This window comes from Tamandua tetradactyla, chromosome 6, assembly GCF_023851605.1.
Source record: "Tamandua tetradactyla isolate mTamTet1 chromosome 6, mTamTet1.pri, whole genome shotgun sequence".
NCBI lineage: Eukaryota > Metazoa > Chordata > Mammalia > Pilosa > Myrmecophagidae > Tamandua > Tamandua tetradactyla.
Genome location: NC_135332.1, coordinates 91,622,291 through 91,642,157, shown reverse-complemented (window position 1 = coordinate 91,642,157; position 19,867 = coordinate 91,622,291). Strand labels below are relative to the sequence as shown.

Genomic DNA, 19,867 nt, shown 5'->3' with positions numbered 1-19,867 from the left:
ATCTGAAGAGCCACAGAGTTATAAACCCTGCTCCACTTCTCTATACTCAGAAACGCTGTGGTTGTTTCTATCTTGAACAAAAATAAAGTGATGGAAATAGAATTAAGTGAGTGGTGGATATTTGTATAAATAAACTAACGAAAACACTTTAACTGGGAACCCTGAGATATGCATGTTTATTTCCTTTCTTGGGGTTTTAAACAATTCTCCCTTGTTTCCTTCCCCAAGGGGCTCTGCACTGCTGGCCACTATCAAGTTGCTTCAGCACATTTCCCCTTCTTTTACGGTCCCTGCACCTGTTATGTGATGCTGTCCAATTTTGGTTGAGTCCACACTTTTTTTTTTCAAACCAAAGCTAACAAATAAAAAGATTTAAAGGAATGTCATTTCAAGTCCTTTATAATTCTTTTAAAAAATGGAGAAAGAAACAAATGAATAAAGAAATCTATACATCTCTGAAAGAATATTTTTCTCCCATGTCTTAGAATTTCAAGATTTAGGTAAGAAAACATGGAGCTCTGCATGAAGCCTCCAAAAGTTATGTTTTCTTGCCCATTATGTCCTTTTGCCTTCTCTTCTGTCTTTGATTTGTCAAACTACATCTGCATTTACAATTGATGTTGGAGTTTTAACTGAACTCAACAGCTATTATCACATTTCTAAGAGAAAGGTTTTATTGTATTAGTATTATGTAAGAGTGAGGAGTGTGGTTAAAAATTCTTGAGACATGAAACAGGGAAGAATTATAAAACAACCTCAAAAGATATAAATGTTCAAATCTCTAATAATTACAGACTGATATTAATCTTAGAAATAAGAGTCTCCAAAATTGAGTTGTTTCCATCACTTTATTTTTCTTGATGTTTGAAGAATTATCCAATATTTCTGGACATGGACAAAAGAAGTGAGGTGCTAGAGTCCAGAGGGATATAGAATGTGACATTTCTCTTTTCAACTTAACTAACACAAAAATGACACCAATAGAAAATAGCACTAACTGAATATGAAATAATAGCATAAAAATCCAATTTGCTTTTGGAAGGACCAGAGTGAAATGTTCACTAAATAGTTTGCTTCCCTTTTGGCTGGGTATAAGACTGATATGTCTTAAGGGAAGAATAATATAAAGTTAATAATGAGTAAGCAAAAACAAGAATGGCCAACAAATGCATATGATCCTGTGTTTGTATCACTACTTGCAGAATGATGTGGAAAATTGTATATATTCATTAACTCAGTCTGAATATGTGTTTTCATCAGAATTGGTATTTGGCTTATAAATCCTTACAATGTATCAAACACCATGCTAGGCTTTGGATCTCAATCTCACTCCCAAAATAAAACACTGTAGGCAAAATATAAAGAAAGTCTTTTCATTTAAATATTTGTAATGATACTGAGAAAGTGAAAATGTCACCTGGACAACTTAAACCACCTATTGCATGCCAAACCCTTCTTTAGACACCTGAGCGCAAATATCAACAAAGTTTTTCTTTCCTGCTCTTGGCCTTAGCTAGTTAAATCAAGAGTCATCCTCCACAACTATTTAAGGACCCACTGGATTGGTCACTAGGAAAGCCTCAAGTTGGGATCCTCCCCAGAAATCCTTAATGCTGAAGATCATATTCTTTCTCTTGTATTTTCCAGGGTAGAAATAGAAAGGAACTTGAAGTTTCAAACAAAAGATGTGCAAATATCTCTCAGTCGAATCGTAGAGTTCTCCCCTTGCCTTATCAATTGGCATGAAAGGCTGTTAAGGGCAGGGTCTGGGAGATAACATGTCAGTATGCTCTGCAGTATCAGGGAAGCAGAGAGAGAAGGAGGCCCTCCCTCCTCCTAACAGAATTCAATTTGTATGGGTGCCAGGAAAACCTGACCCATCTTGGGTCAATCCCGAGGGTTAGAGGTCAGACTTTCTCAGTCTCAGTATTACTGACTCTTGGGGCACATGATTCTCTGTTGTGGGAGACTCCCTGTGCATTTTAGGATGTTGAGCCATATCCCTGACTACTCTTCAGTTGTTGCCAATAGCAAACCCCCCTGCAAGGGACAACCAAAAATGTCTCGAGACACTGCCCAAGTTCCTTGGGAGCAAAATGACCCTGCCTTGTTGAGAACGGTTTGTCTAAGCCACTAAGCACAAAGTCTTCCTCTAAAGTCACTGTCTGCCAGGGCTGATGACTGAGGTTGGCTTTTGAGACCATGCTGTGGGGACCCACCTCTTTCTCTTCATCCCTACCCTAAAGTTGAGAAAAAGTGCCTCTGGTAGCCAATGGAACCAGCCAGCACCAGATATAACAAGCAGCAGATGCTGCGGAGAGCAGAATGAACTCAGTACAAAGTGTTGGGTTCTTGATGACACTATTAAATGAGATGATAACACCTCTCATGTTTAGCCAGTTTGAAAAAGGATATCCTGCTACATTTATTGACAATGTCATCTAAAGCAATATAGTCTGGAAATCCAAGGAAGGGCCATGATATGAATAGGTCTGTATCAGCAGCCTACCCTGCACCAAATGTCTTTGTTAACTTCCCCCAAGCCAAGCAAGTGCCTGATATGCCTTGGAAATCTGTTCCTCACTGAGTTTTCCAAATGAGAGCTCAATCCTAGTTGCCCAAGCCAACCACTTTCTTGGCTCTTCTCTCTCAGCCCCAATGATTCCATCTTCAAAATTCATCCAGAATGCTTCCATTGTTCACTGCTGTCACTGCTCTCACTTGGGTCCAGGCCAGAATCATCTATGCTCGATATTATTCCAGGGCTCCCACAAGTTGTCTCCCTCCCTCCATTCTCACTTCCCACCAGCCTCTTTTCCACATAGCAACTGAGCGATCCCCTTAAAAACATACATTACTAAATGCAAGATGGTATTCAAGACTGGATGCTAGAGAAGAAAAAGAGACAGTAGTGGAGAAACTGATGAAATCCAAATAAGGTCTATCATTTAGGTATCCATATTTGGTCAGTGTTAATTTCTTAGTTTTGACAAATGCACTGTGGTCATTTAAGATGCTAACATTGGGGGAAGCTCGGTGAAGGGTTTACTGATCTCTCCATACTTACCGTTGCAATTTTCCTGTAAAAATGACTTGTAGGTTGGTCTTGTTTAGGCCATCCCGAGATTCACTCCCCGAACCCTATGCCCTCACATTCTGCTTATGGATCAATGAAAACTGTACCCTATTAAGAGGACAATCATATGTGTTTCCATTATTTTAGTTCCATGCTAATGATCGTGTGGGTTGTGTCATTCTCCAGTGCTGCATTGGTTGAGACAGTCAGGGATTGGATCATACTACCTAAAAATACTTTGTATCAATCATACATAAAAATACTTTTTAAAGACCAATCTGGGAAGGTAACAACAATGGATCAGGTCTGAAGATAGTGGTGAATTTGCTGCGGCACTGTTCTGAGCCCCAGCCACTAGATGAATGAGTTAAGAAAGGGGAGGAGAGGTGATACTATTTTCCCTTACCTAGGGCTGCTCTCCCAGCCTGCCCACATCCCTTCCCTTCATTGTGGCACCCCCTTTGAGCCGTTGTCCATCCTCTAAGCCTCCTCACATGCTCCCTCACCGACATGTTCTGGTCTGAACTGAGGCAGAGCTGCAGCACTGTTCTCCCCAGGCCCTGGGGAGATGAAGAGAGCCAGGAGCACTTGAGGTCACATCTTAAACCATGAAGCAAGGTGTCCATTACTTAAGCACACTGCTCCCTCCTTAAGCAGTATATGCAGAAAGAGATCCCATATCTCTCCTCCCTGGAGGTCTCATGCTGCCTGCAGATCTCTGCTGGGAGCTGCATCTTACTGGACACTGGGCCAGCAGAGCTGCCCTTGGGCTGAAGCAGCCTTTCCTCTGACCTGCTGGTGGAGTCTGAGAACTCCCAGCCAGGGGAGGAAGATTCCTGACCCTGGTTTCCCTAAAGGGTCGATGGTGCGAACTACTGCTGAGTTGCTTACTGCGTTTCCATCCCAGGGTTGATACAGTAGCTCAGGCAAGATGATGTGACTTTTCATTATCAGAGATTTCTGAATAACATTTCTTTCTCTTTTCTTAAGGACCCACGAATAGGTTTATTATCCTTTAATGGACTATCTTTCTCATGCATTTCAATACAAAATATATTTTAACACTTTAAAATTATAAAAAGCATTAGCTATATATTTTCATTTTAAAGAACTGTATTTGAACAGAAAATGAAGAATGCTAGGAAGCATTAAGACCTGTTCTTGTTCTCCAATTTTTCTGTCCAAATTTATATTCAAGTTCTGGCTCCTCCAAACTCATTTACTTTTTTTTTTTGCATGGGCAGGCACTGGGAATCAAACCCGGTGAGAACTCTGCCTGCTGAGCCACCATGGCCTGCCCCTCATTTACTTTTATTTATTTATTTTTTTGATGGAGAATGTGGGCAACCCTCATTTACTCTTAGCATTTCTGAAATCAAGTTTGGGAAATTGATTGGTCATAGTTTCTTGGGACCCAATTGTTCAACGCAGTCCCTCTGTAACAAAGCGGCTTCTCTTGGGACATTTGTCCTTTCCCTGGACACTGGCATCACCTCCCAACCTGTGTGAGGAGGTTTAAATTTCTGCTGTGCATCATCATGTCCAATTGCCAGGTGCACTGAAAACAGGGCATAGCCTCTCTTTTCAGGATTAGGCTGAGGTTGTTCAGCTTCCAGACCCAACTGGATGCTCAAATCTAAGGATACAATGCAAGGATAGGCCTTTCTGGAAAGGACAACAATCAACAGCACATGCTCAATGGATCTTAGTTTTTGAAAATAGGGCTCTAGTAGCTTCTCTGAGTTGCTCTTCTAATCAGCCCTCAAAGCACCTCCCTGTGCAGAAACCGCAAAGCCAGTGTCATTCTGGAACAACCAAGGACAACCTTCTCCCTTCTGGTGTATCAAGCACTGTTTCCAGCCCTTGATGCACGTAATCAGGAAAGCCTGGTTTACTGGCTTTAGATTTACTGATTAGATGGGATTCGGCATGGCAACAATTCTCTATACCTTGGGTTGCTCCCAGATGAGCACTGAAATAACAGCTTTCCTGTCCAATAGTATGAGGTAATTGGGGATGAACTGGGCTCAGGCTTCAGGTGGGTGTTCTTTCCACTGGGGTTTTTGGGAAACAATCTCATTTTATTGAAAAACTATTATCTAAAATTTCTCTCACTTTGTTCTCCACTCTAGGAAAGTCCAACTCTCTTAGTATAGTTAACATCCTTACAATTGAGCTTCTGAAAAATGCACACGCAAAATTAAAAAGGATTTTCTCACAAAAGGATCACTCCTTATACTTTTTCCACTTTAATTTTTGCCCTTCTTTCATATACCTAAAACTAGAATATGGTGTTGATAGCAGAAACAAATGAGAATGTTGACCAAGTCTTCTTAAACCACACTTATTCAAGGCTGCACAGATGATAGACTAATAGGAAACCAGGCAAGTCTCACAGACCAGTTATTTCTATGGCAGTGTGCCAGAGAGGGGCAACCTTCCCTTTTTTACTGTACTGCAACCGCCATGCCCACATTGCCTCCCCTTTCACCCTTATCTGTCTCTTTGAAATCTCTTTTGAACATCTCATCATCATGTTTTGTGAAGACCTAGAAAACAAAGTTTGCTGGAAAGTGCAGGAGTGAGAAGACCCAAAAGACAGAACAAGAGAGAGAGACAAAAAGACAGAGATGGGGAAAGAGGCTTTAGGAAAGGGAATCTGTAAGGAAGGAAGACTATGCCTAGAAGAGGAGAGATGGCAGAAAAGGATGGAAACTACCAAAAACCAAATTAAGATCAATTCAAGTCCCTTCCACGCAGCTGCTCAGAGATTATTGACAGGGAGTTATAAATTGAAAGACTTAAAAAAATAATGATAATGGTAGAGCACAGAGAAAGCAACAAGGAAACTGATCAGGAACAACTGGGAAAAGAGACGTGATTTTTTAATAATACATTCATGACATCACACCTCCATCTCCTCACCTCCCGCTGGGGCCTTCCCTCCACCTCGAACCAACTGCCTGCTCTCCTAGCAGGGGAGCCCCACCTGGGCCCTACCGCATGTCTGTGACTGAGCTAGCATCACTTCTGGCTCCACATCCAGCATTCCTGCCACGTAATTTATACGATCTATCTTTTTACTGCTATTATCTCTTTTCAACAACTTTTTTTTTGTTGGGGGGGGCGTGCGTGGTCTGGGAATCAAACTATTATTTCTTTAAATGCAACATGCAGCATTCCATTCATTCAGAAAGTCTTCAGCACAGGAAGCCAGGTTTTATTTTATCCGTTAAAATAATGTCATGCTGTAATTCTTTGGAATAATTTTGTCCCCTCTGGTTTCCTCAGGCAATTTGAAAATCACTCAAAAAGAAGCCCTCAACTGTTTCATTTCAAAGTGAATATTTTTTTCCCCAGGCACCGCAAGCCATCTCCCTTAAAAACAGATCAATACCCTGGAATACGCAATGCACTTTGGCAACTGCAGGCTTGGACCAGCACCTTCAGCTCAAACAGGAATACGAGGACTTGCAGCCTGGCCACCCCTTTGCCCCGCGTTCCCGAGGTCGGTGACCTGCACACCTGTTGCCTGCCCAGCTCCTCCATCTGCTCTAACACCTGCTGTGCGTCTGTGCCCCCTCCGGCGGGCCGGACCACCTGTCGGCCCCTGACTGTTCCTTCTGTTCTCTCTGCTCTCACTGGGTCACTGCCAGGGATTATTTTCGGGCTGACTCATCTGCCTGCTTCTGGCAGTCACTCAGCGTTGGCCGGGCTCCCCCGGGGAGTGTCTCGACCACTCGTCTTTGGATGGACACGGGGTCACGCGGCGCTGTCCCCATCTCCTGCCGCCGCTGTCTGAGATGCCCGCCCTGGTGATTCGGCACTGCGTGGAGAATCCTGCCACCTGCTCCCAGCTCGACTTCCCCATCAGCTGTTTGTTCCACCTGCTTAGAAATCCTGCGCCTGGCCATAGTAGAATGTTCCCTCCTTTGTGGAACGGTATAATCTGACATCGGGGCTGTGCCTAGACTCAGATTCAAAATGGCTTGATGGCTGAGGTCCTGTGATATAGAATGAGGAACATCAGGAGTCTTAGGACACGGGCCTGCCTGTGCAAGCTGCAGCCCTCGCTTTTACAGGCAGGGCCCAGGCGCTCCCCTGCTCTCCCCAACGCGTCCGCAGAAGCCAAGTTTAAGAGGTGGGAGCAGAAGGAAAAGAAAACAAGTTATGAAGTGGGTGGGAGGAGTAAAAGAGAAATGGTGAGTGGGAGGAGGCACAGTTAAGTAAAATAAATACAGAGGCTAGAATCATTTTAGGGTAAAATTCATACATTTCAGATTTCCCACGTTTCTTAGGAAATTCATAGCAGAACATATAAGAAAACACTGAAGTAGCAGGCATAATAATGCTGTCACATCTCCACATGGTAAAGAAATACACACACACACAGTCACTGGGTGTCCTCTGATAACACAATTTTTTCTCCATCCATGGCAGTCGCCGCGGTGCACACAGGATCTTGCCCTCCTCCCTGTGAGCACGTCCCCGCGCCCAAACGCTCCTTCTCTTCTGCTGGAGCCCCTGCAGGACTGACACAGGCTCTGGAAAATCATAACAGATATATTTTTACTGAATGTGCCAAAAGACAAGGCTGTGAATAATAGCAAAGACGTCCCTGCTCTGTCCAGTGACCTCACCGTGTCCTCCAAGCCCCTCCCAGTAGCACAGAAGCCCGTTACCTTGACTGCACTGGCTCTTCAGGCCTTGCGAGGGCCAAAGAGGCCAAAGCAATGCTGAGAAAGGGAAGTGGGGGAGGGGGAGTGGAGAGGAGGAGGGGAGGGGGTGGAGAAGGGAGAAGTGGGGGTGGGACGGGCCGGGGAGGGGCAGGGCATACGGACCCAGTGGGCCCCGGCGCTGCTGGATGAGAGAATGGATTGGGTCCTGCTCCCGGGCCCGCACACCCAGGCCACTCCCTGCTGCTGGTATCTCCTCCACCGTGCTCAGCACTGGGCGTTCAGCTGGAGAGAAGAATGCCCTAGAATGTCCACGCAGCAATAGCTGGAAAAGTCATTGAAATGGAACACCTATCCCCTAATAGTTGTATTTTACTTTTTGAGATTTTAAATGGGTAAGGAAATAGGATCCACCTTCGGGAAAGAATATTTCCTTATGTCTCTTCATATTCCACTTCTCCCCCAAGTGGTACTAAATCTGCTCTGAATCGCCTGTGCCCTCCTCCTGGCTGGGTGGTGACTGTGGCAGTCGTGGGTCTTCAGAAAGGAAGCAGACAAGGAGAGGTTGGGGCCAAGAGCCATGGTGGCTCCCAAGAGCTTAAATGAGGCTCTCTGGGAAGGGGCAACGCCTAATTCCTCCATTTCATAGACAAACCCATTCTACAACAGGGGTTCATGGTCACCTCCTGGCCTGAGCCAAGCTCTCTGGGCATGCCACGGCGAGATCCCCAGGCCCGGTGGCTCTGGTGAGGTCAGCTTCTCCTTGTTGGAAGACCAAGAACTCTATGGCCTTGATGAGTCATGTGGTCTCCCAGCTCTTCAGCCTACTTAGCAGGCCTCTACCGTTTAAAGATACATGACTGGGTTCATTAAAAATGAATTAACCCTTCTTTCACGTCTTCGTTCAACAACTTTTTATGGAGAGGACAGAGATTTATTGAGCTTCTCCCTGCTTGTATTTTGCTGGGTGCTGCTGAGTGCCTAAAACACGAGGGAGAAGAATCATGTTTTAAAAGGACCCAAGTAGTGCTTTGCTTACAACCATGTTGAATGTTTTGGAGAAACATAAAGGGTTTTCTAAAAGTACAAACCAGAAGGGCCTCTTTGCATGGAGTGCGTCTGTGCAAGCCTCCCCTAAGTCAGCCACGCTTAGACTCAGAGGATGGGGAGGGTATAGCCGGACAAGTGGTGGTGGGGACGTGAGATGAGGAGGAAGGAGACATTGCAGAAGACCCAGGGATGAGACCAGATGCAAGAGGGGATGTGGGCCAGTGGGATTCTTTGAGTCAGCATTGCATGGGCTCCTAGGGAGTACACGGAGCTCAGCAATGTGCTGCAGAAGGGAGCCCAGCGTGAAGTGGAATGACCAAGAAGTCAAGGACCAGACAGGGGGTCCTTGGGTGCTTGGGAATGTGAGTTGTCACAATGAAGAGACAGCAGGTACAAATATGGGCTGCTTCGTACATGTGTTGTTATTTTCTATGGTAGTAACATATACATACCTCAAAATTTCTCATTGTAGCTACTTTCAAGTGTACAATTCAGTGATACTAATGACATTCAAAATATTTTGCTAGCATCAGCAATATCCATTGCCCCTGCTTTTTTACCACCACAAACAGAAACTCCTTACTAGTTATGCAATAATCCCCTCTTCCTCTCACTCCTAGTTCATAATCCACTGTCTGTATGGAATTTGCTTCTTCTAGGTATTTCATATCAGTACAATCACACAATATTTGTCCTTTTGTGCCTGGCTTATTTCACTCAACATGATATCTTCAAGGTTCATCCATGTTGCCTCATGTATCAGTTCTTCATTCCTTTTTATGGCTGAGTAATATTCCTTTGTATGCACATACCACATTTTGTGTAGCCATTCATCTGTTAATGAACCCTTGGGTTGTTTCCACCCCCTTTGCTCTTGTGAATGATGCTGCTATGAACACTGGTTACAAGTTAGCTTCCTTTTCACATAATAATGTCCAGGGTAAGGCTATTCAAGCCTGCTGCACTTGTTCATTAGACATTGGAAAGTTGGTCTGTTTCCATTTGCTCTGCTCTTTTATCTTTGATGCATGACTTTTTTCCTTTACTTTGAGGTGGTTTCTGCACCTCCAGGCACCCTTGTGCTTTCCAGAAAAGGGAAATGGAGGAAAAGTTAAGGGTCATTCCAGCCAGTTCTACCTATTTTTCTCAAGAAAACAAAAGCTCCCTTGGAAGCAGTACTCAGTGATGGTAGCTGAGGAGAGGCGGTTGTGTGCCTGGGATTGAGTTGACCCATAAAATATGTCAGCAGCAACTTTACAGACCGTGTTAAGGATAAGAAGTTTTAACTTTTGGAGATTTCAACCCACTGTTCAGTAATTGCACTCACAAACAAATAATATTAGGACCACTTTTCTAATAAATTTATAACCTTCTTGGAGACTGTTAGCAATTCCCTGAAGCCTGGCCTCTATTGTGCTTCCATGCTGATTAGTTTTATATTTCTTGAGTCTCTCCAGGACAGGTCTCAGCATCCTTCATCTCCATGTCCACCAGCATCCAGTAAGTACAATGCTCAATGCTTAACACTCAATAAATATATATTCATTCACAGAACAGATGCACATCAGCTGCCTATTTTGTGCCATGTGTGGTTTCAGGCATGGGATGTTTATTGTTGATAACATTCATTTAGGGACCATTTGGGCAGACATGTCACTCTCCATAAACAGTTCAAATGTACTCAACCCTTCCACACAGGCAGCTGACTGGTTAGGATTTCTCCTTGCACCAGCTGTATGGAAGTGGTGCTGGAAGAGAAGGATAGTGTGCTAATAACCTGCAATGACAAGAGTGTGAAGGAAGAACACACTTCTTTCTTCACTACTCCCTCAGAATAGAGCTAAAGGAAAGAAAAAATTAACCACATTTCTGCCAACGATGACAACCCCATTTTTGTGAGTCTGGTGAAAAGGGGAAATATTATGGATTTGTCACAATCATTTTTCCTCTTTTCCACAAGTAACAAATTTTAAATTTGTTCCTGCATGAGAATGCATTGTTATGCACCATGAGACAGTATATTCCCTTATAAAAATATAGGATAGCAAATCCGCACCGTCCCCTTTTGCTCTTTGATGGATCTGATGAATTTTTCCCCAAAAGTGGACAAATCTCAAGTTCCACCTATGAACATTCATAGAGAAATGATGGATAGATCTACATGGTCATAAACCACAAGCCTGCACAAGAGAATATATGAAATGGGGTAAGTGGGAAGCACATTTTTCCCCATTAATAGTCTAGAAAATGAAAGTATTATATGTCCTGAGAAAATCTGAAATTACACTAGAGTAAAGCAGTAGAAAGTCAATCTCTAATTTTTTTAACCAATACACTTTACCATTCCCTAGGTGATTTTTCTATTTCCATAAGATATCAATTAAATGCACAGTTTAAGCTAAGAAGGTAAAGAAAATGCAAGCCATACTTAAGATAAAATTACAAATCTACTAAAAACTGGACTGAAATCAGATGAAATCACTCACGAATTGGTAAAAATGTTGAAATGTCAAGGCCAGCAATATCAACAAAAGAAAACCATGAGATAAGCATTTAAGTTGACATTAGTTCCTTTTGCACAAATGGGTGAAAGACAAACTCATCTTCTTAGTTCTATACACTTAACAGTAATGATAATAGTAATGGAAACAACAGCTGCTTCGTGCCTCTTTTCGTCCTCATAATAAGCCTTTCATGCATTTCCAGAGGCATTTTTTGAAATTTAGTGGAGTTTTTACTGTTAGTGAATGAAAATTCTTTCAACTCTACCTTTTCTCTTCAAAACATAAAAGAAGAAATACCTTCTTCCAGATTTGGTTCTCCTTATAGTTCAACAACAACAATAATAAAATAGCAGTATTATGACAACTTTATATTGATGAGATTTGTTTCTAATGAGTATATGAATGTCATCTTATGTCACACCATATGTACACAGTTATAAATAGCATTTTAGGGAAAAAGTTCATTAAAATTCCAATGATGTCACGCATCAACATGCTCCTTGATGCTTTGTTCCTTTTTTTAATTAAAATGCACAAACTAGGTTCCCGGACCATGCACCCAAAAACAACAACAACAGCAACCAAAGTATTAAAATACACAAACTAGGGACACGATTTGAGATTTGTCATCAAGCCATTCTGATCCAGCCTTACTCTCCACAGACACTCCTTTACCAGAATCCAGTCCACTGTAGCTTCTGCAAATGAATAGCTATGCAGTCTGGAAAGATTTGTTTGATAAGAAGCCTTATATTGTATAAAACCTTATTAAGAAGATAAATGTGTATGTGTGGATGTGTACACTTGTTTATCTGTTGTGTGTGTGTGTGTGTGTGTGTGTTGGTGGATGTCTTTGGGGGAAGGGGAGGCTGGTTTCAGTTCAATTAATATATGACCCAAGTAGCTTTCTCTAGTCAGACCCTGAAAGTTAACCAATTCCGAAATCCATTTCCACGTATTCTTTGTCCAGTAAAAGTATTCAGCACATCTTGAGTAAAGGGGACCATATGTCTCTTGAAGCCTTTCTCTATTTGAAAGTCAGTCTTTCTATTGTCAGATCCAGCAGTCCATTCTGCCAGCATAATTTAGACCTGGTGTGCTCTGGACCTTGGATTTTGGTAGCAATCCATGGAGTTCAAAAAATGTCCCCATATATGTTTATGTGTGTGTCTTTGTGTTCTGAATGTATTCTTCAGCCATAGGTACTTTTATGCTTTGAAACTTTTTTTTGTGCCATGAAAAAATATCTTGCCAAGCATAAACTTTCCAACCCTATTGAAGAATGGATTTGAGTAAATTACATGATAAAAAACAAAACAACCCCTAGGAAATTCCAACTTATTGTATTTAACAAAACGTGGTAGTGCCAGTGATGACGGCGGTGGTAATGGATTTCCAGCTCTATTACTGAGCTGTCTGCAAAACAGCACAGAGCAACATTTTCCATTTAATTTTCACAACAGCCTTTACGAATTAAGAGCCATCATAATGCACGTCTAACAGATGAAAAAACTGCAGCTCTGAAATAAGAAGCGGCATGCCCAACTCAGTCAGGTAGTGGTGGTATGGGAATTTATATGCAATACAAATAATCAAAGATGAACTTCTAAGCAAGGATAAAACACATAAAAAACAAATTTAGCATTCCCACAGCCTCACCTCTCAGTGAGATGCACACAGCATACCAGGCACCATCAAAGTTTGGGGACACGTGAGTTGACTTAGCTCAATGAATCCTTCTGATATTTCTCATCGCTGCTTAAACATCATTTTCTCAGAGAGGTTTCCTATTACCCCTGGTTTGTTTTTCCACAGTGCTCTGTATCTCTTTTTTGGCATGACTCAACTAATTCTAATTATTCTTTTCTTTCTTTCTTTGCAAGCTTACAAACATTATGGACCCCAAAATCATGTCTGTCTATTTCACTGTTCCACTTCCAGAGTCCAGTGCAGGGACACATAATAAATACTTTGGAAATCTCTTATCAATTAAGTGCTTGATTGAATTGCTTTACATGACAATGATTTATCAGAGGGGTCCAATTACTATTGAAAAAAGTTTATGAACCTTAACTTATTTCCTAAATAAAATTTCCTCTGGATTTTTAAAGAGAAATTTCCTTTCAGTGGAAATATATCGTTAGAAGTTTTATTAGTCTAGACTGATATAGATTACATGACAAGAATCTAGGCAAAAGGTTGGGTGTTATTGATTCACAAAAAAAGACAGAAACCTAAAAAAAAAATATGCCTGAATCTTGTCATGGCCATATCTCAACAATTGAATAGCATAATTAATACTTTCTCTGTTACTGATTTGACCTTAATTTCTTTGTGGGGACAGAAAAGAAATTGACAGCACCAAATTAGCTTTATTGTACACCTAGCTATCCTAAGAAAACCAACATTTCTCAGTCCTAACAGCTCTAACAAAATTCTTGTGGGAGAACCTCACTGCCTTGTTTGGAGACTTATACCCAGACCTAGGCAATCTCTGCTGCTGGGAGTGAGTTGAGCTAGCCTCCCCACTAAAAGACATAGAGTGGTACCAGAAAAAAGTAGGGAGGGAACCAGATGTCATCAGACCAAGTACAGGGTCAGTTTTATGACCCCCTAGTCACCTGACTTGGAGTAGTTGTCCCATTATCCTCTAAGGAGGAAGCATAACCTTGCTTTTTTATATTATAAGAAGTAATGGGACTAGTGATAATGGGAATCTATAATTGAGATAACGATAAGAGGATATTTTGTGACATATGTCTCCTTGACCCAGGATATTAAGATCAAATAAGCAAATTCTACCAAAATAGTTGGTGTTGAAAATAAACCAAGATCCTCAGGGAATAAGTTAAGGCCTTGTCTACCCAACTCTAGCACCTCTCTATCCAAATTTATTTGCAATTACTTCCATGTAGTGTTCTACAGATATTAGGGTAACTTACAACAAGACTACATATATCAATAGATATGCTTAAAATCAAGTGGGGAGCATAAATAGAAATAAACATCAACATTAGGGAATACTGCAAGTGTGTAAACTTGTTTTTGATTTGCAAACTTGTCCATACATTAAAATTAACACAGATTACTGGATCTCATCCCCCAAAGTTTCTGATTCCATAGGTGAGGTATTAGAATTTATATTTTTATCAACTTCTGGGTGGCAATGAAGAAAACAGAGTAGGAGAGCAAAAGATAACAACATCTCAGTACATGGATCCACTCATATTTGAAGCTAGAAGGACTATACTTATCAATTATCTAAGTGTAAATTGTTAAAATTAAACTTTTATTTTGAGGTAACTAGATTCACAATCAGCTGTAAGAAATAGTGCGGGATATCTCGTGTACCCTTTCCTTAGCCCTGATATAGTCAAGATACAAAATATCCCCATCACAATACATGGAAACCCCTAATCTGTTTTCCATTTAATTTTGTCATCTCAAGATGTCATATAGTATGTAACTGTTTGGAACTGAATATTTTCACTCCTTAATTATCTGGAGACTCATCCAGGTTGCTGTGTTCAATGATAGTTCCCTTATTTTGTCAAGTTGTATTTCTTGTCAGGGATGTACCACAGTTTGTTTAACTACTCACTCACTGAAGGACACCTAAGTTGCTTCCAGTTTTGACTTGTGGGCAGGTCTTGACGTCAACATAAGTTTTCATTTCTCTGAGATAAATGCCCATGGGTGTAACTGATGGGTCAGATGGCAGTTACATGTTTAGATTTTTAAGAACTGCTACTGTTTTCCAGAGTAGATGCATCATTTTTATCAGTAATATAGGGGTAATCACTATTCTCTGCAGCATTACTAGGTTTTGGTGTTGTCACGTTACCTTATGTGGTTTTAGTTTGAATTTCCTAATGACTGGTCATGTTGAGCATCTCTTCATGAGTTTCTTTGCCCTCAGTATATTCTCTTCAGTGAAATGTCCGTTCATGTCTTTTGCCCATTTTATAAATGAATTGTTGGAGAGCTCTTCACATATTCTAGAAATAGTCCTTTATGGAAATGAGGTTTCTTAGTATTTTTCTCCCACGTTGTCTTCTCATCCTCTTAAGGCTCTTTCACAAAGCCCACCTTTTTTATTAGGATAAAGCTAATCTATCGATTTTTCCTTTAATGACAAGCTTTTGGTGGCAAGTCTTAGAACTTTTTGCCTGGCCTGAGACCCCAAAGATTTTTCTACAAGTTATAGTTTTATATCTTTTATGTAAATACACGATCAGTGTTGTTTAATTATTAAATAAAATGTGAGATTGATTGAGAGTCATCAACCTCAGTTCATTGAAAAAGGTATCTTTCCTCCACCAAATTGCTTTGGCATCTTTGTCAAAAATTAGTTGGGCATAACTGAACAGGTCTGCTTTGGGATCTCTATTCTGTACCACTGATCATGTGCCACCCTTGCCACCATCCCAGCCTCGATTACTATAACTATACAATAACTCTTGAAATTGACCTCTTTAGTATTCTTCAAAATTGTTTGAGTTATACTAATTTCTGTGTCTTTCTATATAAATTTTAGAGTAATCCAGTGTGTGTGTCCCCAAAATCTTGCTGGGATTTTGATAGGAATTGCATTAAACCCATATATCAATTTAAGGGGCACCTGCATGTAAGCTCTGTTGAGTCTTCCAACCCATGAACACAGAATGCAATTCCAATAATTTAGGTCTATGATTTCTTTCATTACCATACGGTAGTTTTCAGCATACAAGCCCTGACATACCATATTAGATGTCCACTTTAGTGTTTCATTTTTTGAGTGATTGCAAATGGCCTTGTATTTTAAATGTTCGTGGCCATGTGTTGTTCATTGTGACTATCGAGAAAGTGCAATCAATTTTTGTGCATTTGTTTTGTATCCTGAAACCCTGTTGAAGACACTGCATTGTTGCCCCTTGAAGTCCCGGGGTCCTTTCAGAGTCTTCTTATGTTTGTTTCATATATAATGTCCATGGTCTTTATTGTACTTAGTAGCAAGAATAGGGAAAATTATACCTCTATCTCCCCAAAAATCTGAGGTTCCTTTCCACTTAAAATTAGGTTTGACTTTTGTCACCTTTAACCAGACCACCCCCATTTTATATATGTGTATGTGACCGTTCCTGTTAGTTTTCTTTGGGACCATCAGGGTAAACATTTTAATGCCGCTCACTTAAGAGGATAAAATGAGGTGGAAAAGATAATGGGGTACCAGTGCGTGATGTGTGGAAATCGCACCGTGGCCAGAGGAGGAGTGTCCAAGCCAGGAGTCCAGGGTCAGCAGCTCAGCAGAGTGATTGCCTCACTGCGTGGAAGCTGCGTGTGCAAAAGATGGGAGCAGAAGTTGCAGGAAGTGAACACTGAAGGAGAAAACTCTCACGGCAACAGGAAGTCAGCATCTTTATGGAAGACTCGCACCACAACTAGCCTTGATACTCCTAAAAGCACAGAGAAGTAAATGCATGTTTTCCAGAGGAGCCAGATGGCATAAATGTGTTTTACTGGCTTCAACCTTGGGTGCCGTTAGTGGTAAACCCTGGATGTCTAGGAGATTTTATTTCCCATGTTGGCTTTAGCTATAAGTATATATATATTGGCTCATAGGGCTCTAGAGACATCAAATTATGATTATTTTTATGACATGGGAAGTTTCAGGGTCATGTCTGAGCACAGTGTCATGGGTTTAGAAGTTCTTGGGTCTCTCTCCTATCTGAGTATTCAATTTGACCACCTTGAGAAAAAATCATGCAATAAAAAATTATTACAGTTTTAAGAATATGAATAAAGAACTCAGCATTGTTAATGAATGTATACACATTTCTCTAAATGTTATTATTCTGTGGTTTGTTCAACACAGAAACACTAGTGAATACTCTACAGTCCATTGTTACATTTTCTATCCTGATAACGATCACGTACAGCCAAAACTGTTCAACATTATGTGTCTTGTTTTGCAAATATAAGCCCTATTTAGTTATTTTAATATCACTTTTTTCAGGAACTACTCCAGCTTCTCTTTGAAAATCTCAGAAAAAATGGACTCTTGACTTATTGAGACATCATATTCTCTTTTTGTACTATTCCTAGTTAGAAAATTCTTCTCTCTCCAAGAGCATCAAGCAGCTGCATGTCCCTACCCCATAATGTCGACACCCTTTTCAACATGAAGAAGTTAGAACGGTCACTGCCCAAATATCCCTAAAGATTGGGAGAAGGACCAAAGGAGAAGGGGGAGTGGTAATAGAAAATATAGGATTTAGCAAATGAGTATGACTACTGAATCAGTATATTGATATTTCTTTTTGTTCTCCAGTGTCTTAGAGGAGCTAGAAGGAAATACCTGAATTTGTGAAACTGTATCACATACCATATATTGAAAATTGTTTTATAACTACTTATTAGAATGTTTTTTGAAACTTTTAAAAATTGCTTTCTATTCTTTTACTTCTTCAAATGAAGCGTTATTCACCTACATCATAATTTTTTCATGAGTATTTGTGCAGGACAGATTTTTACATTAATTTGTGTTACTTGAATCATAATTTGCACAGATGTGAAAGGATAAGGTGGATATGTTTATAGTTTCTATTACACTATATGAAGATAAATTTTAGATGATTTCCCCACATTCAAAATTATTAATTCCTATGAAGTTTTAATTCCACCATTCTAGATACGTGGAATGCTTTGGTATCCTTATCTTACCATCCTTAGCATTCATGAGCTAATCCTGCCTCTTGTCATCCAGATGTCATCCAGATGGGATACATTTTCCTTCCATGCCTTCCTCCAAGTCATTAAGAAAAAGGAGGCCTAGGACCAAGCTGCTAATTGTCTGCGTTCACCACTGGGAACTGCCCTCCAAATCTGGACCTTGACCAAATTTATCACCCTTCTGACATTCTTTAACTCACATCTCACCATTTTTCCAAAAAAAAGATAACATGAGATTCCCATGCCAGATGCTTTGTTGAAATCCAGATCTGTTTGCTAAATATCCCTGATTTACCAGCTGGCACCGCTGACCAAAAAAAGGAAATTAGATTGGTCTGCATAAAAACTTATCTTGGTAAATGAATGGTGACTTAATGGCCATTGTTTCTTTTCTGATTTTTAGAAATTATTTCTACACTCAAAGTTCTACAACAGGTTTTCAAGTTGCAGTTGGATGAATTCTTTCCCCACAAGGAAAATGGAAATTTATTTCCCAGATTCCCATATTGGCCTCTATGTTCCAGACCCTTTCCTACTGTGTAGGCTTCCGTAACACTTACCCGCAGTGCTCAATGATCCTCAGCAAATACACAAAAATCTGATGTATTCGGGCATAGGATTCATTTTGGCTGAGAGTGGAACACCTATTAACAAAAGTCCAGAAGTAAGTAGAATTTTCCCTTATGATCTACTTGGACTTAAATTTCCTATTAATAGTATTTATTTTACCCTTTCTGTCCAAAATGATTTGATTTGTTAAGGAAGATAGGAATTAGTATAGGAATTGATCATTTTTGGTTTCTCTTTGTCAATACATCAGCATTTTCCCACTGATCTCTGACGACATGCCAGTATTTTGGGCATCTTTGAGGAAAATTTTATAATGGTTTAGTAAGTGCGTAAATCCATGGCTTTGAAGTTTGAACCTAGACTGGATAATTACTGACCTTGACCAAGTGATTTAGCTTCTGTAGGCCTCCATTCCTTCTCTATAAAATGAGGATAATGAAAATATCTCATGAGGGCATTGCAGAGCAAAAAAAACATACAGTCAGGGAGTTCTTTGCAACTTGCCAGCATGCCTGTACGGGGTAAGCTCCCAATGAGTGGTAAGCCATAAATCGTTTATTTAAGATCTTGAACATTTTTCCTAAGTCTACATTCCCTTGGAATTTTAACATCTTTAAAATAAACATTACATGTCCTGTCTCCTTTTACATCTACCCATGTTTTTATCTCATCATCTTTCTAGTTTGTGGATGAACGAGCTAAATTTAGAAAATCAATTAAAACAACATGGATGATTCTAAAATAGCATAGTGTTGAGTAAAAAAGTCAGACACAAAATAACATATGTTGCATGACTTCATTTGTATAAATTTAAAAACAAACTAAATATGCATACTTACATAGTAAAATTGTACAGGAAAGCAAGATGAGATAACCTCGCTATGTAGGGTGGCAGCTCCCTCTGGGAGAGGGGGAGGGGCGTGATGGGAAAGAGCACTAAAAGTTCTTGGTGTTCTCAGACCTGCATGGTGAAAACTAGGTAATTGCATTATAATAATTCATTAGGCTGTATATTTGTGCTTTCCATATTTTTCTTTGTTGCTCTTCACAATTATAAGATTTTTTAAAATTACTTAAAGCTAACCTTAATATATAAAATATGTGAAGATGTGAGCAATGAATATAATTTTATTACAGGAGGACTAATCTCTCATTAAGTTTTATTAGCCTAACTGTTATTGTAGACTATGAATGATACTCTATTTGGACCAAACTTAGTTGGCAGCAGCCTTTAGCATCAGAGTTTCAGGATTTTCCTTTTTATGATGATCCCTAATTTC

General features: G+C 40.4%; 1 long non-coding RNA gene across 1 annotated transcript; it reads right to left on the bottom strand.

The window, feature by feature from the left end:
• Positions 1–8,639: 8,639 nt before the first annotated feature.
• Positions 8,640–18,982, bottom strand: LOC143686215 (uncharacterized). Its single transcript, XR_013176970.1, has 3 exons — positions 18,965–18,982; positions 18,578–18,661; positions 8,640–8,733 (listed from the first exon to the last, which is right to left on the bottom strand). It is a non-coding gene; the product is annotated as an uncharacterized LOC143686215 (long non-coding RNA).
• Between the last annotated feature and the right edge of the window lie 885 nt (positions 18,983–19,867).